Consider the following 23,735-nt stretch of genomic DNA (forward strand, 5'->3'; position numbering starts at 1 on the left):
CCTGGGAAAGGCTCCCAGCAAAGGCGGTGGCTGGAAGCCACCCCAGAGGGACAGCTGGTGGTGTAAGGGGTGATCCAGTATGGCTAAAAGCATCTTTGATGCTGAATTTATAGCACAAATGTTTGTTCTTTCGTCCTTTATGCACAGGAACATGTGACTGCAAACCGGAGTCTTGTTTCGGATGGTTGTAGGCTTTGCTTTGGTTTTTTTTGCAAATATTCAAGTTGCTCTGCAGCTCTGTTGGAGAAAGTCCTGCCCAAGAAATGCACCTCGTGGCGGGAGCCGATGATGGCGGAGAGCTCAGGATCCACCGATCTGCAGTGGTGTGCACCCCCAGAGACCTGAGGGAGTGATGCAACCCAACGGCCTGAGCCCAGACCCCCACGGGGGCTCACCTTCAAGTTGGTATTTGCACAATTAACTGGGTTGGCCGAAGGCTGGGTTGTCCAGGCTAACAAGGATGCAGTCAAGGGCGGCCAGCTTGCATCTGCTGAGGTAACTTAAGTTCCCTGGGGGGTTTGGGTCTGATTCTGCACTCTCACCCCGCTGTTCCCCCATAGCACCCTTGGACACACATTTACCCCCTACGCAGGGGAGGCGGGTGACTCCTCAGTGAGGAAGGGCTGTGCCGCGATGTCACGATACACAAGAAATGACTCCAAACAGGAACTCCTGAGAAGACGCCCCATGTACTGTAGCCAGCAACGTCTCTGACACAAAACCAGCACAGCCACTGCACTGAGCCGTGCTCTTCATTATAAAAAAAAAAAAGGAACCCCCCTCCAAAAAAAAAAAAGACAGGAACACAGCACTTACTGTAAGCCCTGCCGCAGCCCCTCGCCCCAGGCCACGATGTGCAGCGCTTCTCCTCGAGTGCTGCACAGTGCAATGTAAGGAAATCACCTCATGTGGCTTCAGACCATGTTAGATGAAGTCCCAGGGCGGGAGGCTGCGGGGGCTGTTGGCTCTGCTCTAAATAGACTCCGGGGGCTGTAGGCTGTATGCTAAACCACACTTTTCTTAGAAATTTCCCTTGTGGCTTGAAACGGTTCAAAGGCGTTTCCAACCCTTCCACGGTGAGCCAGTGAAAGCCCCAATCACCCTGGTGCTGGCTGCTAGCAGGAGCATTCAGGGAGGTTTTGAAGCACCAGGTTTTGACCATCTGTGGAGTAACCTTCCTGCAGGGACTGTTCATTAGGATGGAGCACCAGGATTTCACCCTCTGGGCTTTTAATCTCAACTATGGATGTTGTCCTGCCTTATGAAGCAAAGGGTTTGTACAAGTTAGAGCTGGTGGCAATGAGTTTCACGAGTTGGGCTTGGACTAGAAGACTGCCAGAGTCAACACACCAGAGATCATCTTCTGAATATCTCAGCAAAGCCCTTTGGGGCTTTTGTTTTGCTTGGGAAAGAAGCAGGGAGAGAGTTTCAGAAATTCACATTTTCTGACCTACAGGATGGATGCTTGTTTGGAGTATTTGGTGTAACTCAGGGGCACGCCTCCCCATCCAGATCTTGTGATCCCACCGAATCTGCAGCTTTTACTGAGCCAAAAGAGTAAACAGCACCCCAAAACTGCTGGATTTAAATGCTGCAGCTGAGGTCAAACTGGAGAGCTGAAGCCCTCCCTTTGGTGTCAAATTCTGCCTTTGGGGTTACAGCTACTCACATTTGTTAGTGTCTGCAGTACCTGGAAACCCCGACTGACTGCCCAGCTCACCCCACGTGGCCCTGCCGCTGCGATCGCCGACCTGCTGGCACTCCGGCAGTTTGCGGGAGCGGTGTCGCCTCAGCCCTGCTGAGCTCTGCACCCCTTGATGCTTCCTGCTGCGGCTGGACTCTGCTCTCCGCTGCTCGGTGGGGTCAGGCTATGTGCCGCTCATCAAAGCTTCACCTGCATCCTTGACTTGCAGGGACCGTGCTCCACTCGCTGGCATCTCCTAGACCTTCCCCTGGTGAGAGCATCCCCAGAAGCTCCTGCTTTTGGAGGATTTTGAGCAAAAGCAAGCTGTTCTCATAAATCAGTTGCTGCTTTTCCTGCCTGCAGTTCTCTGAGCTGCTGCAGTTTCACTACCAAGCTCTCCTTTCCACCAACAACCGGGTCACTGGAGCCCCTTCCTACCCATCGGTTCTTCTTCTCTCGGTGAGTCTGAAGGAGCTGCGGTGCTTCTGCTGCTCTGCCACCAGCTGCACCGCAGACTGACCCTCGTGGGAGGACGGGGTAAGTCTCCCCTGTGGCTGCGTGTGATGTTTTATTCATATTCTGTTTTAACAGGAATCAGTTTCTAAAGGCAAAACTCTCCATGGGTTTTGCCGTGCGATGTTCTTGAGGTTTCATAAGGGCTGAAACAGGTGAGGGTTTTTTTTACATAAAGAGCGAGCAAAATCCCTGTAGGGCTCAGAGAGCAGGGCTGGATTCCTCCCCTTCGCATCCAGATTAGCTCTAATTCTACTGCTGTTTTCCAGGTAAGCGTGTGGCTAATGGCTTGTGTGATTCACCTTCCAGTTAAGTGAAAATTAACTCTTTTTTTTCCCCTTCTTTCCCTTGTTAAGTTAAAGCAGATTTCAAATTTTTGAGTAATTCTTAGGTGTTTTCTTCTTACTGCTCAAAATTTCTCCTCTCACTCAGAGTACAGATCCTCTGCGTCTTTCATTAAGAAATTATTGCATATATTAAAACTTGCTTTCTACAGAGTGGGCGTCAAATCCAGGCCATGCCTAGTGTGGGGAAAATGAAGCGCATGACCTTGTGGATTTTTGTCACCCTGAGAGCTGAGCTGGTCATTGCCGCTGCAGCGGTTCAGCTTTGGGTAGAAAAGAAAGGATCCGCTTGTTGCCAAGCATGGCTGCTCTCTGCAACGGGGTAGGATTTCTGGAGCTTTGTGGATGATGATGCCAGAAGGCAGCAATAAAACATTATTAAAAAGTCCTTAATTTGGAAAGGTTCACTTTGTGGGAAAAGTAGTGAAAGACAGAGGAAAGCAAACGGTTAATGGCTGCAGTAGCCGATAGACCTCTGTATTAGAAGCCACTGTCTTTAGCTGATGGCTTAGCAAATAATAATCAGCATTCCCCGACCCCCTGGGTTAGACTCCCAGTTTTATCAAAATGGGAGTTAAAGGCTCGATTAAGGAAATGACACCCTGTTTCAGCCAGGCTTGGGGAAGCCCTGGTGAGGACGAAACTGGTTCTCAACCCTTCCTGAGCTGTTCAAGCCACGTTCCTTCATCAGCTGCCACATTCAGCCACCCCGAAGCACCCAGGAAGGTGCAGTTTAATTGCAAGTTTCTCTGGCTGACCGAAGCCAGGAGAGACCGAAGATGCCTCTGTCTAAAAACGCATCAGTTGTAAAAATGCCTTCAAGCCTGTTTTCTCCCCGGGGTCTGTCCCACATCCCTCGGGCTGTGGTGCAGAGCTGCGAGCAGTGACTGCAGCAGGGCAGGCTGAGAGCATCTTCCTGGAAATGGCTCATTACACGGAGCCGTTATCTCAAACTGGCCCTGAGCATTTTGGGGAGATGCTGGGATGCGACATGGTCATGCCCCAAAGGCAGAGTGAGCAACGACCAGTACAAGAGCCAGGGTGTAAATCCAAGTGCTTAAACATAATCCAAAGTGTCTGATTTCAGAATCATCTACATATAGATGTGAGGCTCCTAAATGGCCAGGGAAATGTTTTACCACTGGTGAGACACCAATGGGCTTAAAAGCTGCGTCCCAAAAAGGGACAGGCTCGGTGCCTGCCAGGCAGAGCTCGGTGCTGCCGTCATGGTCTCACTCCTCGCCCTGCCATCGCTCCTGCCAACAGGAGCCTGGTACAATTCTGGGTCAGCCCATGGTTACAACTGTGCTCAATGGAAAGAGCAGCTCTGGAGGATGCTGTGCCCCCAACCAGCCTCCCAGCTGGTGGTGCCACTGGCAATGAAGAGGTACCTCAAGGGCGTGAGCTGGCGTGGATGGAGAGAGCAGCATCAGCCACCTGCCCTGTGATCCTCCCTCCAGGAGAGACACCCAGCTCACGCAGCCGAGATGCGCCCTTCACCAGGCTGTGAATAAACAGCAGCACCTCGTACCCAACGGGGTGTCCTGCTTGGTGGGATAGTGGGAGAAGTTTGGGTACGGCAGCCGAGCAAGGCGGACAGAGGGTGCACAGGGCCTGCTCCGTCTGCAGAGCTGGGAAGTCTGGCAGCGGGAGAGGGAGTAGGTCGTTGAGCTGCTTGCCAACTGCGCTGTAACAAAACCGGCTGAAATAATTGTAGTGTGGGTGATGCTGGGATCTCACTAGTGATTATAAATGCAGAGGCTTTTGGAGCCAAGCAGTAACAGCGTCATCTATTTCATCTTCCCCTATCAGCAGTTAGTCGTGGTGAACATTTAAGCTGCTCCTGTGGTTCCTTTGTAGCCCTTTCTTTTTCCTTTGCAGCACAATCAGAGAAAGTCAAGCTGAGTGTGGCAGGTTTGAGTCTGATTCCCACAAGGTCGTGTATTTGTGTGTGGAAAGCAAGACTTGGCCCCTTGCACCTGCCAGGTCTCCTCCTGTGGAGGCTAGGATAAACTAGTGGTCAGCTTGTGGCCACAGATCTTCAGGATCAGGGATCATTTGAAAACCTGCCTCTGCTGCTTCAGCCACTGTTGCCTCTGATCCAGCTCAGCCTTAAGATGAGGAGCTCAGGTGGTTTCCCTGCTTTCTCTTTTCCACCCCACCCCTTGCAGGTCAGCACAGAAGGTTCTCCTAAGTCCTTGGAGCTGCTGGCTTCCCTCACCTTCATGAACACCAGTGTGGACTGCATGCCCCAGGGCCTGGACCCCACCATCCCTGCCCTGGGGACTCTTCTCCTGCTGGGCTGCGTCCTGCTGAACGGCATGAGCTTCTGGGTGTTCTGCTTCCGCATCAAGCAGTGGGATTCAGGCATGATCCTGCAGTTCAGCCTGGTCCTGGGAGATGTCCTGATCATCCCTGTTGCTCCACTCAGGACTTCCTACCTCAGCCTCGGCAACCAGTGGCCATTTGGGCAGTTTCTCTGCTGGTTCAAAGTCTTCCTGCACAGCACCCACGTGTACAGCAGCACCTTTTTCCTGACGCTCATCTGCAGTCACTGGTACTTTGTCATTGTACGGTACAAGAGCAAGTCCCTCTGGAAGAAGAGGAGCTTCTTGAGAAAGCTGTGCTTGTTCATCTGTCTCATCCTCTTTGTCCAAGGGCTGCCTTTCTTCTTCCTCCTCAAGAATTCAGTTATTGATGGCTCAGCAAAATGCCTAAATATTCATCAGAGTTGTCCTCTGTTTACTTCTTCTACAACATGATTTTGCTTGTGCTCTCTTTCCTCCTGCCTTTTCCCATTTCCTTGACTTGTGGAGCTCTGTTGGGAGCTGCCATTGCTAAAGCGGCAAAGAAATCTCCAGAGGCAAGAAGATGAAGAGAGGGTCTCTGCAGATGATAATAGTGTCTCTGGTGATTTTTGCCATCTGCTTTGGCCCCCTGCACATCTGCAGGACCATTGGTGTCATTGTGAAGTACTACAGCATGTCTTGCAAGCTCTTGCACCAAGTAGAAGTTGCCTACTACGTCAGCTGGGTGTTCACCATGGCAAACACCTGTCTGGATCCCCTGATTTATGCGTTTGCTAATGACAAGTTTAAGAGGAGCTTTGCTGACTCTTTTTGCAAATGCTGGGGCACCAACTGAGTGTGAAAAGTCTGGGAATCACCCCACACCTTCCTGGGAGATCCCATGGGGCGGCTGCTGAAGATCCAGACCCCGAGCTTCCTCCTCCTCCTGTTCTGTCCCAAGTCCCCAGAGCTACTGGTAGCAGCACTGCAGGAGTTTCAGGGTTTCTCTATGTTCCTCCAGTGTTATCGAGGGGTTGTTCCTGCGGGCAGGGACTCCCTGGGCTGTAAGGAAGCTCCAACTAGGCGCCACTCCTGCCAGTGCCCCAGGTGGCTGGATCTCACAAACGTGGGCTTCTTTACACTGCTGAAGTGGCCAAACCCCGTTGGGCACAAGGGGGAAGCAGGGGAAGAATTTACACCCGAAGTCATAAATCATGAGAAAGTCCAGTGAAAACTGCCGTGAATTTCCTGCCCATGAATATTTTCTGTTTTTTCTTTTCCATCAGGAGCAGGGTCTGTGCGAGCGCTGAGCCTGAGGAGTGTGCAGGTCTGAGTCCAGCACCCCGGCATAGGGGAAAATAACCCACGTCCCGGCACCTGGCTGTCCCTTGGCCACCCAGAAGTTGGCAGCTCCCCAGCCCTGGAGGCAATCCTGACCTGAGTGCCTTTGTGATGGGACCAGACGCACTCTTACCCATCGGTCGGCTTGTTCCAGGTCAAAGTAGAAGGTGGCAAATGTGAAGCCATGGATGAGCAGTACAGGAGGGAGATGCACGGATGGGGAAAGGTGCTTTATCATCCTGGCAGGAAACCTGAATTTAGTCTGTTGGAAAGTCTGAGAAACAGGAGTCTAACCTTATTCCCAGAAACATTGGTTTGAAAGCCTTCAAGGAGCTACCTCCATCCCACCCTGGGTGGCAGCCAGGGAAGAACAAGGCCCCTTACCAGAGTATGGGTGAAGGATGCAGAAAGCTGGAGACTAAATGCAAAGCCCGTGCCCGTTTCGTTTTGGCATGTTGCCTGGTTTGCATGAAGTTGAAGGTGAGCAGGGCCAGACCCCTGCCTGCTGCCTGCTCCCATTCAATGGTCCCTTTACCTTGTGGCAAGGAACCAGCCTCGTGGTCTTCTCCTTCCTCCCCTGCCCTTTGGAGATGGGTGCCTGCACCCCAAGAGCCCAACAGCCCCAGGACAAGCAGCTTCTCCTTCCAGGTGGTAGAAGGTGGCCACTCTCTGCTGCTCGGGGAAGGAAGAGGGGAGGGAGCCCGGCAGGAGCAGAGGGAGTGGAAGAGACTGAGCTCATGGGGACAAAACTGGTGAGCTGGGAGCTGGGTTGACTGAGACAGAGGAGGAGGAGCTGTGGGAGGCAGCATTTCTTGGGCTGGCCAGGGTTTCTCCAGATCAGAAATACAGCATAACTTTAAAAAATATTATAATTTGGGGGGGGGCGGGGAGAGGGGCTCTTGTAACCCTGTGTTTCATGCTGGAGGGTGCAAGAGGGCAGTGCTGGGGGCACTGGTTGCATGAGCTTCAAACTGGAGTTTCATAATGGAAAATGAGGTGCAAAAATGACATTACAGAGCTGTCATGTCTGTCCCTTCAGTGCCGTGTGCTTCAGCCCTTCCCCTGCCTCGATTCATCTCTGTGTAAAAGAGACCCAGCCAAGCAGAGTTGTGCTGAATAAATGCAGTTGCACCTTTGAGCAAGTTTTCATGTTGTTATAGTGTTGTGAACTGTGGGAAAGAAGGCAACGGAGCAAGTACTAGAGCCAGGGGCCAGAGAGAGGAGGTGCTTTTCTAGTTAAGGCAACAGCTTGGAAGTTCAGCGTTTATTTTTAGGCGTGCTGTAAACTTACTCCGTGAGCATGACACAGGATCCATGTTTCACTTCTCCATCTCTCAGATCATTCTAAATTGCCTTTTTCTGTCTTGCCTCTTTCAACAGAAAACCTACAGTTACAGACAGTAGCTGTAATTTGCTTTTTGTATCAGCAAAGCCAGACACAGAGATCTTGGTTTTGTCTGGCTTCTCTGGAGAGCACTGTAGTAAGCGCTGCTATTAGGACAACAGGGAGCAAGTCCTCATCTCCTAAGAGGAGCTGGGCAGTCGTTGGGATTTTCATCAAGGTTTTGGTTCCCAGTGCTCCACTTCGGTTTGGGTTTGGGTGTTTTGGCTGTTGGATCTGCCTCCATGGCCACTTCTGACCACCTCTGCAAACGCAGCCTGTGCTGGCAGAGCACACATGGGTTGCCAGCAAGTTTCCTTAGGGCAGGTGTGGTGGGTGCTGTATTCATGCCCCCCTGTGAGGAGGGGTGCAGTGACCTTCCCCAGCACCCATCGTGCTGATGGCGCTGACGCAGGGTCTGGGAGGGCGACTATTTGGGAGGTTTCTAGTGCAGCGGTAGGCACAGAAAGGCGACTTGCAGGGGTCTGCTCTAATGTAACCCAACAAATAATGTGTTCATCCTAGAAACTGGTATCAAGGGCAGGGTAGAAGTGACTGAGAGACTTGTTGTCTAACTTGGCTTCTCTCTACTAATTAATTCTTTGACTAATCCCCACCCGCCTGCCTCACTGGGGGTTGCTGTGAAGCTTAATTGAATTTGTGTCTATAATGCACCTTGCAAGCTCAGAGGAAAGGTATTGTTCCCTGCTGTTAGTAACACTCTTGTTGGATAAATCCTGTTGCAAAACCCAGGCAGGCTCCAGAGCCCTGCCTCACATAGGCACGTGGGTGGCAGCAAACAGCAGCTTGTTTTTGGGCTCTGACTTAGAGGAGGAAATACTTTTGTGTTATTGATTTGATGCGTAAATAAGGTGACATTTGTATATGTCTGAAGAAAAGGTGGCTGTCCCTGTCCCCAATCACAGCATTTGCCAAAGTGCCCAGCAAAAAGATGAAGCCTCATATTTCAAAACTCAGGTGGGCAAGTGATGGGGAGGAACCGAATCAGGATAATTCCTTTTTATTCCACCAGGGAGCATAACTCTAATGATTTTGATGCTAAACACTTCTCCAGGTCAACATTCACCCTTCTTTTCTTAACTAACTGCGTTAGTACTTCGCTCGGGACAATCAGCTTTAAAACCCATAGTTGTCCAGGCAAGTGCAGATCTGGCAAATAATCAGGAACTAAAATGTATCTGCAGTCCTGCAAGCGACCATATCTCATCCTACATTTAAAACCCAAACCCTACCCTAAGTACCACCACAAATCCTATCGTCTTTCCTTGGTTTGAGCAGCCACTGAATATTTAGTAGCTCCAGTAAAGTCATCCCATTCCAGACATGTTTGATTTGAAGAAACTTTTGGGAATATGGTCCCTATTCACTTGCTATGAGGAAAACGATTTTAAGCTTTTAGTATTTTAAGGTGATTTTCTTATGCCTTTCTGAGATGAACTTGTGTGCTTATAAGGAGCGTGACCATACCATTACTTGGTTAAATCCAGATTGTCACTGCTCAATAGCTGTATCTTTACCGGATCTGGCCCCTCACCCTGAAGGAACAAGACAGACCACTTGCCCAGGGCGCTGAAGGTCTGCTTCCCAAGGCAAACACAGTTGGTTTCTAGCTTTGAGCAAAGATGAAGATACTGATGGCTTTGGATGACTGACCTCTGCCACTTTCGGGTTTCCAGATCTTGACACCATCTTTTCCAACTCAGTTTAAACTGACATTGGTTCCTCTGAGCCCCAAGCCCTGGTTCACCCCCCCAAATGCAGCAGAGGGCTGAGATCGAGAACTAGGGGTCAACTAACTCTCTGTAGCTGGGCAGAACGGGAGAGGGAAGCCCAAGCCCAGCAGGAATGTTACAGGCTATGGCCAGTGATGAACACTCATCTCCACGTTGGTTCACATGTGGAAGTCGCTGCCCCGGGCTGACTGATCCTTCACCCACCCAAGGAGGTGGATTACCATCGCCCATTCTGCACAGACTGGCGTGTGTGAGCACCACGGAGGTTGCTGACCCTCTCATAGGGCCACGATGTGAGATCCCTTTTGTTAAAAATGCACAGAAGCAGCTTGTGATTTCAAATAATATTCTCTAGAGAGAGATTTTTTTGAGGCAGGGAAGAGCCATCAGAGCATCACTCACCGTGCACATGGCAGAGCTTTAATGGGATAGACTGGAAAGGGCTCTCATGAATGGTGGTGACCAAGGGAACAGGATTTATAATCCTATTACTGGTCTCCTAAATCCTTATGACTGTTTAGAGAATGGCTGGTGGTGGTGCTGTGATGGATCTCAACTGGGCTCGGGCTGGCAGCCCGCTGTGGCACGGCTTCACTGAGCTGAGCACGTTTCAGTGACCTAAGTCCTTGCCCTCAGAAGTGAGAGACAGGCAAATAAACAGAAGTCTGACTTGAGCATTGCAGCTGGTTTTCTGTAGAGCATGATGATCTTCTGGAACAGCCCTGGTGAACCCAGGCCCAGAAAACCACTATGGCACCAAGTTCCCCTGTACGACCTGGCAACATGGAGGTCCTGGTCCTGTGTTGATCCACCGCCTTTTATTTTAGATTTTGGTATTTAAGCTCACCGAGCAGCACAGCAAAGGTGATGCTGTGGGAGAGGGGCTCGTTAAAATAAACCACGGACATGTCTTGGAGTGTGGGCATATGCTGCCTTTCCATGGTGCAGCTGGGTTCAATGTTTGGATCAAGCCAGTGGTTTCTTCCTAGATGACACCAAACCCGAACCATGTGTCAGCCTTTGCAAGGTACAACAGCACCCTGTTGAGGTTTGCACTGTATGGTTTTGCACTGTATGGTGCATTGCATTGAGGTTTGCATCGTATGGTGCTGCAGCACATGGCACACATGGGAGCAGGAGTGTTATAAACAGGTCCTACCCCAGAGGCTGGAGAGCCACACCTCAATGTTTCAGCAGAAAGCTATCACTTCGGGTGCAAATACTTCATTTTTCAGATTCCCTGGTTTTCCCACAACCCTTCCTCCACCAGGGAAATATCAGCCTATTTGCATATTAAACAAGATGCTGGACGATGAGCTATTGAGAGGTTTTCTCATGATGACAGAGCCCTTCTGAGCATTTCCAGTGGTCGCCTGTGGGAGGAAGGACTCCCTGGGGCTGGCTGGCTGCTGATGTAGGGTTGCGGAAAGCCTCAGCTTCGCCCTGCTGTGCAGGGCTGAGGATCTATTTCATCCATTGCATCAGGATCCCAACAGCACCAATCTGGTGTGTGGGAAGCCCATGCTGACAGAGCCTGCTTGCCCAGCAGGAACGATGGCCACTTACCCACGTTATTAGCCAGTGACTTGCAAACGTGCTTCCTGTTGATGAGATGATAAAACCTAACCCCAGCCTGGATGAACATGCCATGCCAAAGCTCAGCTCATCCCCCTCTGACGGCATTTACTGAAGGCTGCCTTGACTTGGTGCTACTCTGAAAGCTTTCTTCCTCTTCCACAGAGTGGTCGAGGTGGGAAGGGAGCTCTGGAGGCCATCTGGTCCAACCCCCCTGCTCAAGAAGGGTCACCCAGAGATAGTTGCCCAGGACCATGTCCAGGTGGCTTTTCAGCATCTCCAAGGATGGAGACTGCAAAACCTCCCTGGGCATCCTGTGCCAGTGCTCAGTCGCACACACTGTAAAAAAAGAATTTCCCAACGTTTAGACGGAGCCTCCTGTGTTTCTGATTGTGACCCTTGCCTCTTGTTCTATCACTGGGCACCACTGAAAAGAGCCTAGATCCGTCCTCTCTGCACCCTCCTTCAGGTATTTCTAGACTTCCATCTCCCTGGAAAGCCTTGGTGTACGTGTTATCCCTCTGGATGTCATCTGAAGGTAATTTCGCCTGTGATTTCATTGCCTTTGGTTTCAAAGGAGAAAGTCGTCATGCTGCACGGCTGGCTGCAAAGCTGTAAGAGGGCACAAAGTGTGGGAAGTGTTGTGATGCTGAGGATGGACACAGAAGGAGGAAGAAACTGCAGATTATATCCATTAAAATCTTGGCACTGAATATCCCCTTCCCTCCGTTCAGGCACCAGCTGGAAGGTCATGACAGTGCGTGATGGGAACGTGATCAACCAGACCGTGATGAGCACTGGCTGACAAGCGTCACGTTACTGAAAACCAGCAATGAGTCCAAAGCAAAGGCAGCATGCTGTAGCAGGAAGAAAAAAGCAGCAGCTTGCACATGGCAGCAGGCTGCGACTTGTGCCTGGTGCTGCCACATGGGGAACAAGCCCAGACTTCACGGAAGTCCCAAGAATCCCAGCCAGGCTGAGGCTGGAAGGCACCTCTGGAGGTCATCTGGGCCAACCCCCCTGCTCAAGCCGGGCCGCCCAGAGCTAGTTGCCCAGGACCGTGTCCCGGGCAGGGGATCATGTCCGTTGCCGTAGCCCCTCTCCCACCAGACTGACCCCGTAGGCCTCAGGGCCCAGCGGAGCTGGGAGGAAAAGGGGGGCCGAGCATCAGGAAAAGGGGGAGAAAGCAGCATGGGTGGGGATAGCGATGCCAGCCGCATTGTTAATAGTACTTAGCCTCTTTCTGTTGCTTTCATATCTTTATTTTCTGGGAGAGCTCTGTTCTCGAGTACTGAGCAGAGCCTTCTGGTCCCCGTGGGGGTCAGTGCGTGGCCCCGCTGCTGGCCCAGCCCTCCTTTGGCCAGCTGCCGGGGCCTTCTTCTGGCGTCACCGGCGGGGTGGCTTCTTGCTGGGTGCAGCAGAGTCCTCGGAGCTGCTAGCCTTCCTCTTCAGCGGGCGCCGGGGCCCCCGACGTGAGCAGCCCCTGCGCCGGCTGGGAGCAGAGGCACCTGCCGCAGCCTGCCCCGGCTCCTCGTGCAGCTCCTCTTGCTCCCCTGGGATGGGAGCGGGGACGGAGAGGGGGCAGCCGGGACCCCCCCGAAGAGCAGCGGTCGAGGTGCTCGGGAGTTCCTCTGCGTTCGCTGCGGCAGCGCTGGTGGAGGGGGCTGCTCCGGGTGCAGGAGTCCCCCCTCGGGAGGCAGCAGGGCTGGTGCTGGCCATGGGGCTGAGCTCCTGTCCCCCTCGGGAGGCAGCAGGGCTGGTGCTGGCCACGGGGCTGAGCTCCTGTCCCCCTCGGGAGGCAGCAGGGCTGGTGCTGGCCACGGGGCCGAGCTCCTGTCCCCCTCGGGAGGCAGCCCAGCTGGTGCTGGCCACGGGGCTGCGCTCCCGTCCCTCTCGGAAGACAGCCCAGCTGGTGCTGGTCACAAGGTAGCCCTCCCCTCTCTCTTGGAAGCCAGCGGAGCTGGTTCTGGCCACGAGGTTGCCCTCCTGTCTCTCTTGGTAGGCAGTCCAGCTTGTGCTGGCCACGGGGCTGCGTTCCCGCCACCTCATGAAGACAGCGGAGGAGGTGACGCCGCCGGGGCTCTGCTCCGACCCCCTGGCAGCACGGGAGGCCCCATGGAGCACGAGGTAGTGGGCTGCCCTCTCGCACCGTTCCACGGTGAAGTCAATGAGTCCTTGCACGAACGCTGTCGTGCGGCCTTGGAGGTCGGCCTGCAGCTGCTCCACCAGGTCCTCTTCCTCCAGACCAAAGACGGGCAGGGCGCCCAGGATCATGTGTTCCAGCACGAACGCCCGAGATGGCTCTTCCCCAAAGATGCGCCCCAGCTCCTGACGCAACCACGGCCGCAGGAGCCGGAGGAGATTTGGGTGCTCCCTGAAAAGGGAGCCCCAGGCGTGGGGGGGAAGGCCACCCACGGACCACGGATCCCGATTCCGTGGTTGCTGTACCCTGGGTGCTGTTGGTGCTGGCGCTCCGTCAGGTCCCTCGGCTTGGGCGCCGCCCAGCGATGCCGCAGGTGGTCTTATGGGGAACTCTTCAAATTGGTCCCCCCGCAGCGAGTGCCGGATGGAAGTCACCCTCCTCTTGCAGAGGGGGCACTCAGGCTTGATCTCTGCCCACCGCCGGATACAGCTGAAGCAGAAGCGGTGGAGGCACGGCACGGTACAGGCTGCGTTGTCCCAGGTGTCAAGGCATATCGGGCAGCGGTCCTCCGAGGCCGTGGCCATGCTCAGCACGCGCTGTGGTGGGCTGGGGAGAGCCGGTGGGGATGGACGCCTCCTCCTCTCCGACGCTGCAGCGGCGGGTGTCCCGCTAGAAGAGGAAGAGAGGCCACGGTCATCGGCTGGCCCGGGGAGGGGTGGAAGAGAAGCCCAGGTCCCTCACGAAGGAAACCCGCCCGGCTCCCCAGGGGGAAGTTGCCCCGCACAGCTCACCTCTGCTGCGGCGAGCGCGCCTCCTGGGTGCCCCGGCTGCCTGAACCAGGCAGGGCCGGGCCAAAATCTGCAGTGGCTCTGGGGATGGGCACTGAGAGCTGCGGCCACCAGTTCCCAGGGCACAAGCCCAGCACCGAGCCAAAGGCTTGCTCCGCACTCCAAGCCCCGCTGAAACGCTCAGCTGGAGTGAAGGCACGAGCCGGCTGGGAGAGGCTGGGCGCCCGAATATAAGCAGCGAGGGCCGCGATGTCACAGTGCGTGGCTGGGGGAGGTCACAGTGCGTGGCTGGGGGAGGTCACCATGGGCCGTGCTCGCCTGCGGCGCTCGCCCCAGCAGCCCTGCCATCCCAGCACATTCCTCGGGCCTTACCGCCATGCCACTGCCCGCTCCATCCCCCACGTCTTCTGTCGTGTGCTCGGCATCGGTGCTTCAAGCCAGCCACCGAGGCCTTGGCTGTGGCTTCCCGGGGCCCCGTCAGGTCGCTCTGGCCTGAGGTGGCACACGTCTCCAGGCACACGCAGCAAGAGGGTTCCTGGGGAGCCCAGCACAAGAAGAAGGAGCCCAGAACACAGCGCTCCAGGTGTGGCCTCACCAGTGCTGAATCACTTGGAAGATCACCTCCCTTGACCTACTGGCAATACTTTGTCTAGTGCAGCCCAGGGTGCCATTAGTCCTCCTTGCATCAAGGTCACATTGGTGGCTCATGGCCAACTCGGTGTCCACCAGGACCCCCAGGTCCTTTTCTGCCAAGCTCTTCTCCAGCTGGGTGGCTCTCAGCATATATTGTTGCTTGGGGTTGTTCCTCCCCAGGGGCAAGACTTTGAGCTTCTCCTTTTTGCACTTCATCAGGTTCCTGTCAGCCCATTTCTCCAGCCTGTCCAGGTCCCTCTGGATGGCAGCACGGCCCTGTGGCATATCAGCCACACCTTCCAGTTTGGTATCATGGGCAAAAATTGCTGAGAGTACATTCTGCCCCATCATCCAGATCATTAACGAAGATGTTAAACAGGACTGGACCCAGGATTCCCAGGACTGACCCCTGGGGTACACAACTAGTCACTGGCCTCCAACTAGACTTCATGCCATCAATCACCACCCTTTGGGTCCAACCATTCAGCCAGTGTTCAGTCCACCTCATTCTCTGCTCATCCAGCCCCAACAGCTCATCCAACAGCTCAAAACTCAAGAGCTAGGGCTCCAATCACCAAATCAGCTTTAAAATGATGGAGGGGATGAGCAGCATTTTCAAGTTTGTCTCTGCACCCAAAACAGCTGGAAAATGGACTTAGGAAAACCTGCAGGTTGGTCATCAAGGGTGGCTTGCAGGGAGCCAGAGGCTGGAAACTGAAATGCCATGTCCCTTGAGACCTGCAAACCAGGAGCTTTGTAGTGGCTTTTCCTGCTTCAAACACAACCAAAAGCAGCTTTAAAAGCTCCTGTCCTGGTGAGAAGACTCTCAAGCATGCCAGCAGCTCCGAGGCTGCTTGCTGATGGAGGCTCATGCAGAATAAATGTCTGCAAGAGGGATTTGTGTGAAAAGGTGCCTTTGAATGTTCCAGGCAGCATTTTTGGTTAAAAAAACCCCCACATTCACTGAAACCTGCTCCACCGGCAGCATGCCGGGCTGGCTCGTGGCACCCGCTGGGGTCAGTCCCACCAAAACTAGCACAAAACCGACCCAAATCCACTTCTGCTGGGAAAGGAGCCATCACTGGCTGCCTTGCACCTCAGTTGCTTTCTAGAAGAAGACAACGTTTATTTGCTCCCCGTTATCAGATGCAGCTGCACCCTGTGAACCCGCTCGGGTCCAGATGGAGCCTGGTGTGTGCTGCCTGGCAGTGTGGTCCTGTGGGGAGCAGCATCGCCCCGACATGCACTGAGCAGGCAACGGCTGCTCCACACCGACAGCCTCCCCAGCAGTTCGCTGCCCCAAAGCAGGTACCAGCCTTTCCAAGCCCAGCCCAGCTAAAAAGGACTGGCCAAAAAAATCAGCGCCAGCCACCATCGTGAGATTGGCACGCATGTCCCCGGGGGACGTCCCTCCCGAGCAGCAGCACGGGGAAGCCCTGGGGCACTGACACGGGGCAGAGACGTGCTGCTTCTTGCCCGCACCAAGGAGCAGCTGAGGGCATCCCTTGCCCAAGCCCAGCACTGCAACGTGATCCCTGCTCGGGCACCCGCACGGCTGGAGAAAACACAGGTTGTGCCTGTGGAAAGGGAAAACAGAGGACCAACAGCAGCCATGGCTGTACCTGGAGGGAGTTAGCTGTCTGCCTAAGAAGAAAAGAACAAAGAAAGAGATGTATTTTTGCAACCACACCAAGGAGCTGGAGGGGAGCAAAGGCCAAGCGGGCGCCGTGCAGCTCCCAGGGCTCTCTTTAGAGCTGGCTGCCCTGGAGAGCTCACCCTGGCCAGGGGGAATCCAGCTCAGAGAGGAGGAGAGGCACGAAACACCACTGTGGCCCCGGCGCCTCCTCCAGCCAGCTGCAAGGCCTCATTGTGCCGTGCCTCAGTTTCCCTCCCTGCTCTCAACTGCTGAAGATTGTCATCCATCCTGAGGATGGAGAGCTGGGGGAGGGATTTCTCCCTCTGCTTAGGAAAGCTTTAGGGTTGGGGGTCCTGATCCCATCCCAGGCCATTCCCCACTCCCAAGGGCTGCATCAAACTGCCCCGCCCCGCCCCGCCCCGCCCCGCCCCGCCCCGCCCCGCCCCGCCCCGCCCTGCCCTGCCCCACCCCTCCCCGCCCCGCTGCTGGGGAAGGTGTGGGTGTGGGATGGGTGGTGATCATCCCCCGCAGCTAAAGGCAGGAGGTGCTGCCAGAGGGCTTACCCCAGGGGAGGGACCAGCTCCGGCCAGCCCTGGCCAGCACAAGGATGCTACCTGGGGCTGGGTAGGGCTGCTGGGACCCTTGCTGTGAGCACCAGGACCTGCCTGGTAAGGGCCAAACATGGTGTTATTTTGGCTTTCTGCAGAGGTGGGTGATGTGGGGAGGGTCGCAGGGGGTGCCCAGGCTCAGCCAGCAGTACCCCAAGGGACTGGTGCTGTCCCACCAGCCCCAGCATGGGTGTCCCAGCACTGGTTCCAGGTGGTGGCTGAGCTCCCCAGGGCCACCCAGCACAGCCTGCAGCAAGGCACTGGTTCCTGGCCTCCAGCCTCCCTTATTTTTCTAGGTCCACTCCCAGGTGGAGGCTGATGAGGCTGCCAGGGATAGAAAATGGATGGCACCCGGGCGAGGGACCAAGAGGAGGGTCCCCGTCCAGGGCTCACCTTCCTCCATTGGTCTTGCAGGATTTGGAGCACCCTGGCAATGGTCCCCTCTAAATCTGGTGGGCCCAGGCTTGGTGGTATGTATTGATGGCCATGGGGCGTCCCTTCCTCAGTAGGATGCTGTGGGCACTATCACTCTGGCCAATGTGGGGATGACATTTCTGCATGGAGAACCCACTGGCGGTGATGCCGCAGCCTGCAAGTTCCCCTGTGTTATGGCGTGTTTTCCTGGGCTCTCCTGTGCGAGACTGTGGGCTGCACCGGCTCTGCTGGGGCAGGAGCTGCTTTGTTCCCACCTTCCCTCCATCCCCGTTCCCTCCTGCCCAAACCTGGGTCAGGTGTGAGCAAACACGTCTGGCCGGCTGTGAGGGATGGGCGGCCGCACGCCCCTGCCCAGGGCACTGCCAGGAATAGGTTTCTGCCCTGCCCGTTTGGGATGGGTGGTGCAGACCCCATCGTGGGCGGGGGGGGGGCCATGAGCCTCCCCTGGCTCTGGGTGGGCACCCCTAGGGGGGTCCCCACAGGCAGGCACAGGGCTGTGGGCCTCACTCTGGACTGGGGCTCATCATGGTTTGGTGTTTGGGGGGGTTGGGTGGCCCCCCAAGTGGTAAGGATGACACTGCCACTGCGGGATGGGGGACCCTGCCCTTCCTGAAGCTGCCCTGGCTCCTGCATCCATCCCTCTGGGCCACCCTCCTCTTCCTCCTGCCTGGCCCCTGGGAAGCTGAAGCAGGTCTGGATCTGCACATGGGGCTGTCCTCAGTCCTCATGGGGGACCCTCTGCACCCCCAAGGGCTGCCCTCGCTGCCACCACCCAGCCTGGTCACCCCGGCCAGGGCAACCTGAGCACGTATTTACTCCAACCCGATTAAATGAGGAGCTGTGTCCTTCCCACCCTGCCACAGGTAAGACCGGAGGCAGGGGATGCTGGAGACACCATAGCTGTGGGTGTGTCCCTGTCCCCAAGCCAAGTGGGACACGGCTGTGCTGGCTGGGGTCGCTTCGAGGCAGGGCTGATCCCCACAGAGCCGCTGGCTGGGGAGGAGAGGGACAGCTGGGAGATCCCATTTACCCCGATGTTACAATTACGCCTGCTCCGCGCAGCGCTCAGTCGTGCGCTGGCACGGGGCTGTGGCTTTCCCGCGATGGAGGGGGGATTTCAGCCCAGGGTGCTCGCTTAAAGTAGCGTGGAGGGAGAGGGGAAAGGCTGGGCCTCGGGGTACCTCCCTCGTCCCCCCATCAGCTGTCTCTGGGCTGGATCCTGCATCGGCAGCATCCTGCTCCCTGGATGCTGGCGGTCCCCAGGCAGCCAGGGCTGCTTAAAAATAGTGACAGATAACAAACCACTACGGTTCTTGGGGCGGTTTGGGCCAGCTGATTGCTGCCGATCGCGCTGGCAGCCATGTCTGGCAGCCCAGGTTGATTGGTGCCATGCCTCGGTTTCCCCCTCTATGCCAAAGCTGCCTTGTGCACGGGGGGTGTCCACCGGCTGCAGTGCCACGGGGCCCCTCTCCTGCTCTCGCTCGTTAGTCCTGCTCTGCACGTGTTACCGGTGGAAACAAAAGTAGCTGAAGTTCATCTCTGCAAATGAGTCTTTGAAATGGGGGAAAAAATGTCAAAAACTTCCCGTTTATTTTTGCCTCCTGGGTGCCTCACGCTCAGCAAAGGCCCTTTGCTGGGCTGCAAGTGCTGCACCAAGTCATTCCCACACGGCGCCGGCGATGCCGGGGCTCGTGTGCCGGCTCCAAAGCCCTTCTCCCGCAAAGCCCTGGTGGGGTGGCTCCCTGGGCATCACCAAAGTGTCCTGACCTACCACTGTGCTGCGAATAAAACGGGGCTGCCGGGAATCCTGTGCATCTGTGACGCTGTTTTGGCCAGGAAACTTGCTCTCTGGTTCCCAAACCCACCCACTGATGCCAGGACCTGCACCCGCTGCAGGGATGGGTTCTTGCTGTGTCTCACCCCGGCCAAGCACGGAGAAAATCTTGTTGATGCTGAAGCGGTGCTTTGCTTGGCCGTGCTGTTTCTCTCCTTTCCTTCTGGTCACTGCTGTGCGTCACTGCCGCCCGGTCTCCTGCAGTTCCTTGGCCAGTTTTTGGCTATGGGCAGGACTTTCTGTTGCCCATCTGGCAAGTGCCGGAAAGAAAACTGGTGCAGAGCGAAGCTTCTTGCTTGAGCCGGGGAGGTCTGTGTCCCACATCCCCGCTCTCATGGCAGCGGGTTTCGCCCATGGGCAATAAACCCCCTTGCGTTAGGGGCTGCTTTAATGTCTCCATTAATTCTCCTTGCCTTTGCAGCATGGAAAACCAGGAATCATTTCCATGAAGGTGCAATGGGATGGATTGATCCTCAGGCAGAAAGAGGCTGAAGTCCTTGAGGACAAGTCAGGACGTCCCCAGGTTTGGGGGAGGGAGGCTGCCCCAGGCTGGGTGCTGCGGGGACGAGACAGGGCCCTTCCGCGCTGGTGCAGAGCCCCTCCTGGTGTAGCATCGCCATTGTGCTCCCTGGGGGCTGATGTCCCCCAAAGTCCCCAATGTGCCATCAGCTGAAGCAGGCAATGGAGCAGCTGGAGAGGGCTCAGCGGAGGGACTGTGTGTGCAGGAATGGGGGTCGGGTCTGGCTAAAAGGGGCAGAGAAACACCCGGAGGGTTTGTCCAGGGCTGAAGCAGGCTCTCGGTCCTGCAGGACGCTAAATTCAACTCTCCTCTGTGACTTTTTCTGCTCTGACTTGTCCTGTGGCCACCTAAGCCTTTAGCCAAGAGGGCAGCGGAGCCCCTGCCTTCAGCGGCAGCCTGGGCACAGGCAAAATTACACCCGTAGTTAGACCGTCCCTGCCGCTGCACTGGGAGGCAAGCGGCTGGTTAGGGAACACGGCTGGTCCCAGACCACTTCGTGTTCGTGAGTAAGGAGTAATTAGTGACTTTGCAGCCTCGCGAGGCCGGAGGGTGGAAGAGAGGGTTGATTTAAGGTGTAACAGCCTTGCTCTGGCTGTGCAGGAAGCAGTGCAATGGCCACCAGCCTTGGAGATGCCAAACGAAGCGGGTAGCAGAGACGAATCTGTTCCTTGCAAGGGGATTTCGCTACCAGATTTTGGGAAGCTGAAGAGAAAGGTGCTGGAGGGATGTTTTGCCCCATCCTGGGGAGTAAAACAGGGAAAGGGGATGGGGCTGCAGAGAGGGGCAGGGGTGGCCCGGGGCGATGGCTCTGGGGGGTTAAGGCCATCTGTGCCACCCGCTCCAGCCGGCACAGGGAGGTTCCCAGGGACCGGCTCTGGATGTGTCGGGGTGTCTCCAGCCACATTGGGGTGTTGGAGCCCCCCTAGCCAGGCTGGAGGCTCAGACCTGGGGGTGCAGACCCCCTGTCCGCACACGCGTGGGGGCTGCCGTGCGTGGCTGTGCCCGCTCTGGCCTCGGGGCTCTTCTGCCTCATGCCATCGGTTTGGCTTTTTGGTTTTGGCTGCTAATCCGCTAAGGCAGGGTAAATCCATAGGCACAATAACATCCCCGGTCGTGTCGGGCAGCAAATGCCCCAAGGGGCGGGTGATGATGGGGGGCTGCATCACCAGCTGTCGTGGTTTAACCCCAGCCAGCAGCTAAGCACCACGCAGCCGCTCGCTCACTGCCCCCCCACCCCTGGGATGGGGGAGAGAATCAGGAAAAAAAACCTCGTGAGCTGAGATAAAGACAGTTTAATAGGACAGAAAGGAATGAAAAACAATGATAATGATGATAATAATAATATGACAATAGCAATACTAAAAGAATTAAACTATACAAAGCAAGTGGTGCACAATGCAATTGCTCACCACTCGTTGACCGATGCCCAGTTAGTTCCCGAGCCGCGATCCCCCTCCCAGCCAGCTCCCCCAGTTTATATACTGGGCATGATGTCATATGGTATGGAATAGCTCTTTGGCCAGTTTGGGTCAGCTGTCCTGGCGGTGTCCCCTTCCAGCTTCTTGTGCCCCTCCAGCCTTCTTGCTGGCTGGGCATGAGAAGCTGAAAAATCCTTGACTTAGTATAAACACTACTTAGCAACAACTAAAAAACATCAGTGTGTTATCAACATTATTTTCCTACTAAATCCAAAATACAGCACTATACCAGCTACTAGGAAGAAAATTAACTCTGTCCTAGCTGAAACCAGGACACCAGCTCACCCCGGGGCAATGCTGGGAGAGGTTCCCCAGATTTGGGCAATGAAAGAAGCTGCATTTCAGTCTCGGTAGCATTCGGAGGGGGTTCATGTTGGGGGTACAGGACGAGCACCTGAATGGGGCGATAACTCCGGAGTGGTTGTTGCTATCGCAGAAGAGCAAACTTGCATCCGCTTAATCTCTGCTGGGAGGGGATGAAAGCCAACGTGGATGGGGATGCTCTGCTGGGGAGCAAAAGTAATTCCTTTTGAATCAATCTACTTGCAAAATGGGTTAAATGAGACAAAAATGAAGTGCTTAGTGGGCCTTTTTCCCCAGAACAAGGGAGTTTCTAGGGCTGGCAGGTTTGTTTTAAATTCACTTTAAAGCCCTCCTGAGGGGGCTTCTGATTTTAGCTTTGTAGGATATGAAAGGAGTTACAGACTCTGCAAGTTCACACTGTGTTACCCAAAGCGCTCAAGCGCACTGGGCTGCTTCGCTCTGGCTTAACTCAAAGTGAACTTTTGCCAGAATTTGCCTTTTTGCGCAAAAGGCTGCAATAAGCTGGCAATAAGGTGTTTTTCTTTAAAAAAAAAAAAAAAAAAAAAGCTTTTGCCCTACAAATGTCTACCCAGCTGCACTAATGGCCTCAGACACTACACGGCACCTCTTCAAGGCAGCCTTATTCCGTGTATCTAAGGCCAAATCCTGCAAGCTGTAAGAATTGCCTTAAAAGTGCTTCATTAATTTTTTTTTCCCCTTTAAAGTTCCAGCTCCTGAAAGCACGTGATTGCAAGGAGATGACGTTGCTTCTGCAGAGAAAAGCGGTTTTTGACTAAGTGCCAACATAACAAAAACCACCAACAAAGACCCTCCTCCTGTTTTCTTTGGAAAAAACCCCTCATGACTCGGGCAAACAAAGTCACGCTGGTTTGAATGCCCGGCTGGCATCAGCAAGGGCTTGATGTGAGCAGCGAGGGAAGTGAAAAAGCTTTGCATTTGTGTAAGACTGCAAAATCGGGTTGCCAAACAGGATATAGGCTGGGAAACCAGCTGGGCGAGGAGGCTGTGGCGAGCTGGCCGTCTTGCTCGGGTGCATCGCTTCCTGGTGCTTATAATCCTATTTACGATAAATGGTAGTTAATCTTTTTGGTGGTTCTCTGCTTATTTAGAGACTCTGCTCAGAGCACTTTGCTGCTACGGGAGTTTTGATGCGCTTTGAGATTTAGTTTTGCTAAAATAAATGCTGTCGGTCAAAAATCCCCTGGCTTTGCGTCCCAGGAGGTTGGCTGGAGCCCAGCGAGGGATTTCACAGGGTGGCAATGGGACCTTTAGTCCTGTCCCCAAAGCAAAGAGCTGCAGAAAAAGCTGGGAGCTGGGCGGGACCCCCACGGGACAGGGTTCCCGGCTCGCATGTGGGGAGCTTCGACTCGTGATTTCTTTATCTAAAGAGATGAGAAGGAACTTCCCCCGTGAGTCACAGCTCACCGGGTCCATCTCGGCAGAGATCACAGGGAAATTGGTCCTTCACGATGGCCAAGAAACCCTCGGGTGCCCCGGCCCCACCGCCTGTTCCCCAGTGAGCCGGGGCAGCCCTGGTTTGCAGCTCCTGCAGGCAGCCTCTCCTCCCCCGGCTCTGGGCTGTGGGTGACCCAGGGGAAGGCTCGGGTGAAATTTAGCCCAGCCATTCGCCTATCTAACCGGTTTTGCGTTCCGACTTGTGCCAAGCCGCCCTTTGCTGCTTTTCCTGCGCCGGCCATCTGCAAATTGTAGCTGCTTGGCCAGAGATCAGCCCCTCTTGCTTTGGCTTCCTGAGGTCGTGCACGTGCCGCATGCCCCCTTTTTTTTTCTCCCAGTTTCTTTTCCTACTGGCTGAGGATTAAAAAGTAAATTCAGACAAAAACCTTGCAGGGGGAAACTGCTTGGGGTTTGTACCCGGGTTTTATTCTGTCTGTGGGCAGGAGGAGGGGGAATGCTTGGAGGCTGCATGAGGATGCTCAGGGCAGCCCATGCCCTGTGAGCCCTTTCTGCTGCCTGTTGAGAGCAACCTTACCCTAACAAATGCACACACATCCCTGAAGCTGAAAATAACCTCCAAAATAATTTATAAGAGCTTCCTGCAAACAGACCCTAATGCACCTTCTGTGCTGAGAGGGAGCTTGGGCTTTTATTGGCAGCTCACATGAGACCCGCGAGGCTGGAGGGGAATCACTGGCTTTGCAACGGGGTTTCTCTGCAACCTTGAGCAAGTTCCTCACTCCTCAAAGTCAGTAGGTGTTGCAAGGTGTTATCTTCCCCATTGCTGAGAGGAGACCTCGCTTCCCACAGCATGGGAGGGCGTCCTCCCAAACCAGCTGAGCAGGGAGCTGCCAAAACCAGCCCGGGTGGCACGCGGAGGAAATGGCAAAGCTTCGCCACGTTGGCATTGCGCTACTCCAGGCTGAGTGCTTTATCTCTGGCTATGAAGGTGGAAAGGCAGCGACACTCACCCCGGCCCAAATACCCCCTTGCGTGTGCGT

The 23,735-nt window shown here is 54.9% G+C and overlaps 1 long non-coding RNA gene across 1 annotated transcript; it reads left to right on the forward strand.

Annotated features, from left to right (window-relative positions):
* The first annotated feature begins 16,691 nt into the window (after positions 1-16,691).
* Positions 16,692-22,392, forward strand: LOC127023819 (uncharacterized). Its single transcript, XR_007767480.1, has 3 exons — positions 16,692-16,748; positions 16,985-17,158; positions 21,984-22,392. It is a non-coding gene; the product is annotated as an uncharacterized LOC127023819 (long non-coding RNA).
* The last annotated feature ends 1,343 nt before the right edge of the window (positions 22,393-23,735 follow it).

Source organism: Gymnogyps californianus, chromosome 18 (assembly GCF_018139145.2).
Source record: "Gymnogyps californianus isolate 813 chromosome 18, ASM1813914v2, whole genome shotgun sequence".
Lineage (NCBI taxonomy): Eukaryota > Metazoa > Chordata > Aves > Accipitriformes > Cathartidae > Gymnogyps > Gymnogyps californianus.